This window comes from Delphinus delphis, chromosome 1 (genome assembly GCF_949987515.2).
Source record: "Delphinus delphis chromosome 1, mDelDel1.2, whole genome shotgun sequence".
Taxonomy (NCBI): domain Eukaryota; kingdom Metazoa; phylum Chordata; class Mammalia; order Artiodactyla; family Delphinidae; genus Delphinus; species Delphinus delphis.
The window spans coordinates 90,436,430-90,443,479 of record NC_082683.1 but is presented as its reverse complement, the minus strand read 5'-3'; the positions used below and the strand labels follow the sequence as shown (position 1 = coordinate 90,443,479).

Below are 7,050 nucleotides of genomic sequence, written 5' to 3'. Positions count from 1 at the left end.
ATAATAAGTAGAAACCTAGCAATTCCTGGTACAGTGCCTGGACTTAGCCTCATTTAATATAAGAATTGTATGTACAACAGAAAACTTATCATTTTCTTTATCCTTGGAGGAGAGGGAAGGAATAAGGAGAGGTGGGGACATGGCTGCAGTATTTAAGAGCTGAATAGAACAATGCATCTTTCATAATGCTGACAACTCCACAATGAAGAAACACCATGAATCTCATCAATTTTTTTAGTTCATGCTGGATTAGGAATTTAGGTTCCCCTCTTTGTGTATCAATTAATTCAAACTTCTCCAAAAATTAATACTACAAGATAAACTCTAACTGCCGTAGGTATTTCCTAAGTAGGAGACCAAACACCAAAGGGAATCCTTTCTTCCAACATCTTTTGGTATGTTAAGATTTCACCAAAGAGGAAATCTAACAATTAAATATGAAATCTCTTGGCCAAGTAAGAAACTACAGCTATTATGGGTATTACCCTACGTAGCCACTATTTGTATTACATATTAAATTAAACCCAGCATTAATTATGCTGTGAATGATGATAGCAGTGATGATCCTAGTGAAAAAGCATCATCTTTAGCCCAAGAAGAGTAAGAGGAAAAAAAATGTGAAAATAAGTAGAAAGCAGACAAAGAGTTGGGCAACTTCTGATCTGAAAAGAACATTTTAAACATAGAAATACAAAAAGAAAAGTATTCCCTTATTTCCCATATGTGGTAATATGAAACATTTATTTTAGATATCAGATAAGAACAGAGCTAAGTAATCTGATTTTACTGCAGCAGTGTAAAAGTCATCCCTTCACCACAGTGTAAGATTTAAATTCATCTGCACAAGGGTACACATTATATAAAATGTAGTAAGATTACTGCTGCCCTGCCAAGTACTTCCAGTCCCTACCCAGGTCCTACTGAAATACTGGTGGTCCCAATAGTTTCATGGAAGCAAATCATTAAAAATAATAATAATAAAGCGATTAAAAAGATAAATCAAAATGCTTCAGTAACCATATATCCAGCTCAAACTTTATCTATTTAAATGTTACATTTGCCTCCCACTAATAAATCTTATTTCACTCAAACTTGAACAATAAATCTTCCATACTGAAGTATCTTCCTTGCCTAATTAATTCAAAGGAAAAAACCAAAATGATTAGTAAAGAAAAATGTAGGGATTAACACACCCTTTTAATTTGTTTTAAATATTTTTAAGGTTTAAATTTTGTAATTTCTAGTAAGAATACATTATCTGAATGAATACCCTAATGGAAAACCACTGTAAAATGTTTCAGCTGCCTTTGGGGCAGAGGGGTAGAGATTATCTTCAAAGCACCCCAGCTTTCTTCATGAGAAGGTCAGAGGTACACTGGTTTGTGTTATTATGACATCCATGAGGCGATCTAAGTTGCTTTTCCTTCAGCAGGGGCTTTATTTGTCAGCAGGGCATTATGCTTGACTTCCAAATTTGGCCGACAATTTACTGATGAGATTCATAACTTTTGGATTGCTCTGATATTTTGACATATTTGCCAGGTTCTGAGCCACATCCTGGAAGGCCACCATAACTTCTGGATCCTGCATGCCTGCAAGAACCTCTGGATCACTAAGAATTTCATTGAGCCCAGGCATTCCTGCCATTCCAGGCATGCCCCCTCCCATTCTAGGCATTCCTCCAGGAAAATTACCAGGCATTCTGCCAGGAAAGCCGCCTGGAAAAGAGCCATACTGAGCTCCTGACTGTTGTCTGGCTTCTTCCTCCCTCTGGGCTCTCTCATGTTCTTCCCAAGCATTCTTGACCCTTTCTATTCTTTCTTTGATCTCTTGCTCTTCACGTTTTCGCTCATACTTTCTCTGATGTTCAGCAATTTTCTGGGCCCTTGGTTGAACTTCTTTCAGCATTGCACTAGCATCTTCATCATAATCCAGTTTACAGGCAAGGGCAAGATCATAAGCAGCTTCTTCCCAATGGCTCAAAAGTCTGTGTGCTTTCCCTCGCCACTTGTATGGCTGAGCAGAATCAGGATTTATTTCAATAGCTCTGTCACAGTCTCGGATGGCAGCATTTGGCTTCTGTAATTTGATGAAGACACTTGCTGTCTTGGCATACAGAATGGCCAAACGAGGATTTAGCTTGATGGCATCTGTGAACAAGTCAATGGCTTTCTGTAGTTCACCAACATTTAGGGCATCAATGGCAGCCACGTTTTTATCATTTGCCTGATCCATCATCTCCTCAGTTATCTCTACATTTTCATCTCCCATTTCTTGAGGGGCATCAGTGCCTGGTTCAAGCACACCTTCATTGTCAATTTCTAGATCACTTTCCTCACTTGATGGTTCGTCTGTCTTTATGTTTTCCTCCACCTTCTTACTATCTGTTTTTTCTTCCTTGGTATTTTCTTCCAATTTAGTTTTATGAGTAGCAGGTGGTATTTTACCCCCCATACTCTCCACCCACTCCCTCAGGAAGTGCATTTCCTCGGTGTGCAGAACACTCGTGTCCTGCTTGCACATTTTCACGAAGGCTTGAAGCTTGCTCACTTTGCTGGTGACCATGGTCCGGAAGCAGCAGGAGACAGCAGGAGGAGGTGAGTGTGTGGACGCTGCGGCCCCATCCCAGGCCCAGGCGCTAGCTCAGCGTGACCGCGTAAAGGGCAGTTTGTTTTCTTTTTTAGATTCCACATATAAGTGATATCATACTGAACTAATTCTGTAAAATTAGTTTTAAAAGATCCAAAACCAGACCTGGAAAAGTCTAGTCTAGAAGCTTCTGCTTTGATCTGTAGTTTTACTTCCTTATTAAACTTTCTTTTCTTCATGGCAGCTATGCATTACAGTGGTTATTCAGTAAATGTTCAAAGGAAGTAACAATTAGATCCTCCACTTATATATATTCTTATAGAAGACCACTTATCTTTTGACATCTCTCAACTTCCTGTCCAACTTTACGTACCACTTGAATCCTTCACCTTCTAGACGTTTTGCTGCATCAGAGCAGGTAATTCCTGACCCTTAATAAACCACGTGAATTACTTTTTCTTTTTTATCTTTTGTTGCCAGACCCAGTGTTCATGCATTAGAAGAGCTAGCTAAGCAGATTGCCTTACCCTGGGCTGAGCTCCTGAGAACACTTAGAATCACATGGGGTGGGAAAGGGAACAGAACAAGATGCCCGTCAAGAACAGAATTGCACTCAAGGGTAATTGCAAAGGGTCAGTAAAGAAGAATTCCTGTAATGGTCAAGCTGAAGAGATAATTGTAAGCCACAAACAAGAAACAAATGAGATGTAAAGAGCAGGATAGTTAATGGAGGACCATGTGAGGAAAATGTAAGACTGAATGAGGGAAGAAGTTTCATTAATTTGCTTTTAACAAATTGGCATTGCTAGAGTTGAAATGGATGCTTCAAATTCGTCAAAGCTACTAGGTTAGTGTAGACTCTTCTAAAATACACAGTAAGTCCAGAAAATAAAAGACATTTATTTATTTATTTTTAATTTAGTTTCCTCATTTTCTTTTTTAAAATTTAATTTAATTTTTTATACAGCAGGTTATCTATTTTATACATATTAATGTATGTAAGTCAATCCCAATCTCTGAGTTCACCCCCACCCCCACTTTTCTCCCTTCCCATACTTTTGTTCTATACATCTGTGTCTCTATTTCTGCCTTGCAAACTGGTTCATCTGTACCATTTTTCTAGATTCCACATATATGTGTTAATACATGATGCTTGTTTTTCTCTTTCTGACTTACTTTACTCTGTATGACAGTCTCTATGTCCATCCACATCTCTACAAAGGACCCAATTTCATTCCTCTTTATGGCTGAGTAATACTCCATTGTATATATGTGCCACATCTTCTTTATCCATTCATCTGTCTATGGACACTTAGGTTGCTTCCATGTCCTGGCTATTGTAAATAGTGCTGCAATGAACATTGGGGTGCATGTGTCTTTTTGAATTATGGTTTTGTCTGGGTATATGCCCAGTAGTGTGATTGCTGGGTCATATAGTAATTCTATTTGTAGCTTTTTAAGGAACCTCCATACTTTTCTCCATAGTGGCTGTATCAATTTACATTCCCACCAACAGTGCAAGAGGGTTCCCTTTTCTCCACAACCTTTCCAGCATTTATTGTTTGTAGAGTTTTTGATGATGGCCATTCTGACTTGTGTGAGGTGATACCTCATTGTAGTTTTGATTTGCATTTCTCTAATGATTAGTGATGTTGAACATCCTTTCATGTGTTTGTGGCCAATCTGTATATCTTCTTTGGAGACATGTCTGTTTAGGTCTTCTGCCCATTTTTGGATTGGGTTGTTTGTTTTTTTGATATTGAGCTGCTTGTAAATTTTGGAGATTAATCCTTTGTCAGTTGCTTCATTTGCAGACACTTTCTCCCATTCTGAGGGTTGTCTTTTCATCTTGTTTATGGTTTCCTTTGCTGTGCAAAAGCTTTTAAGTTTAATTAGGGTCCCATTTGTTTATTTTTTGTTTTTATTTCCATTAATCTAGGAGGTGGGTCAAAAAGGATCTTGTTGTGATTTATGTCAAAGTGTTCTTCCTATATTTCCCTCTAAGAGCTTTATAGTGTCCAGTCTTACATTTAGGTCTTTAATCCATTTTGAGTTTATTTTTGTGTATGGTGTTATGGAGTGTTCTAACTTCATTCTTTTACATGTAGCTGTCATGTATTCTTTTACATGTAGTTTTCCCAGGACCACTTATTGACGAGACTGTCTTTTCTCCATTGTATATCCTTGCCTCCTCTGTCATAGATTAGTTGACCATAGGTGCATGGGTTTATCTCTGGGCTTTCTATCCTGTTCCATTGATCTTTATTTCTGTTTTTGTGCCAGAACAAAATTGTCTTGATTACTGTAGCTTTCTAGTATAGTCTGAAGTTGGGGAGTCTGATTCCTCCAGCTCCGTTTTCTTTCTCAGAGTTACTCTGGCTATTCGGGGTCTTTTGTGTTTCCATATGAATTGTAAAATATTTTGTTCTAATTCTGTGAAGAATGCCATTGGTAATTTCATAGGAATTACGTTGAATCTGTAGATTGCTTGGGGTAGTATAGACATTTTCACAATGTTGACTCTTCTAATCCAAGAACATGGTATATCTCTCCATCTGTTTGTGTCATCTTTGATTTCTTTCATCAGTGTCTTACAGTTTTCTGAGTACAGGTCTTTTATCTCCTTAGGTAGGTTTATTCCTAGGTATTTTATTCTTTCTGCTGCAATGGTGAATGGGATTATTTCCTTAAATTCTTTTTCTGATCTTTCATTGTTAGTGTATAGGAATGCAAGAGATATATGTGCATTAATTTTGTATCCTAAAATTTTACCAAATTCATTGATTAGCTCTAGCAGCTTTCTGGTAGCATTTTTAGGATTATCTATGTACAGTGTCATGTTATCTGCAAACAGTGACAGTTTTAGTTCTTCTTTTCCAATTTGTATTCCTTTTATTTCCTTGTCTTCTCTGATTGCCATGGCTAGGACTTCCAAAACTATGTTGAATAATAGTGGTGAGAGTCAACATCCTTGTCTTGTTCCTGATCTTAGAGGAAATGCTTTCAGTTTTTTACCATTGAGAATGATGTTTGCTATGGGTTTGTTGTATATGGCCTTTGTTTTGTTAAGGTAGTTTCCCTCTATGCCCACATTCTGGAGAGTTTTTATCATAAATGGGTGTTGAATTTTGTCAAAAGCTTTTTCTGCATCTACTGAGATGATCATATGGCTTTTATTCTTCAATTTGTTAATATGGTATATCACATTGATTGATTTGCGTATATTGAAGAATCTTTGCATCCCTGGAATAAATCCCACTTGAGCATGGTGTATGATCCTTTCAATGTGCTGTTGGATTCTGTTTGCTAGTATTTTATTGAGGATTTTTGAATCTATATTCATCAGTGATGTTTGTCTGTAATTTTTTTTTTTTTCTGTAGTGTCTTTGTCTGGTTTTGGTATCAGGGTGATGGTGGCCTCACAGAATGAGTATGGGAGTGTTCCTTCCTCTGAAATTTTTTGCAAGAGTTTGAGAATGATGGTTGTTAGCTCATCTCTAAATGTTTGATAGAATTCACCTGTGAAGACATCTGGTCCTGGACTTTTGTTCATTGGAAAAATTTTAATCACAGTTTCAATTTCATTACTTGTGATTGGTCTGTTCATATTTTCTGTTTCTTTCTGGTTCAGTCTTGGAAGGTTATACCTGTCTAAGAAATTGTCCATTTCTTCCAGGTTGTACATTTTATTGGCATAGAGTTGCTTGTACTAGTCTCTTATGGTGCTTTGTATTTCTGCAGTGCCCGTTGTAACTTCTCCTTTTTCATTTCTAATTTTATTGATTTGAGTCCTCTCCCCCTTTTTCTTGATGAGTCTGGATAAAGGTTTATCAATTTTGTTTATCTTCTCAAAGAACCAGCTTTTAGTTTTGTTGATCTTTGCTATTGTTTTCTTTGTTTCTATTTCATTTATTTCTGCTGTGATCTTTATGGTTTCTTTCCTTCTACTAACTTTGGGTTTTGTTTGTTCTTCTTTCTATAATTACTTTAGGTGTAAGGTTAAATTGTTTACTTGAGATTTTTCTTGTTTCTTGAGGTAGGATTGTATTGCTATAAACTTCCCTCTTAGAACTGCTTTTGCTGCATCCCATAGATTTTGGATCATCGTGTTTTTGTTGTCATTTGTCTCTAGGTATTTTCTTATTTCCTCTTTGATTTCTTCAGTTATCTCTTGGTTATTTAGTGACATATTATTTAGCCTCCATGTGTTTGCTTGTTTTGCATTTTTTTCCCCTGTAATTGATTTCTAATCTCATAGCTTTGTGGTTGGAAAAGATGCTTGATATGATTTCAAGTTTCTTAAATTTACCAAGGCTTGATTTGTGACCCAAGATGTGATCTATCCTGGAGAATGTTCCATATGCACTTGAGAAGTTTAATCTGCTGGTTTTGGATGGAATGTCCTATAAATATCAATTAAATCTCTCTGGTCTGTTGTGTCATTTAAAGCTTGTGTTTCCT

At 36.9% G+C, this 7,050-nt stretch overlaps 1 pseudogene; it reads right to left on the bottom strand.

Moving 5' to 3' along the window:
- Window positions 1-1,441: 1,441 nt before the first annotated feature.
- Window positions 1,442-2,565, bottom strand: LOC132421619 (hsc70-interacting protein pseudogene; annotated as a pseudogene).
- Between the last annotated feature and the right edge of the window lie 4,485 nt (window positions 2,566-7,050).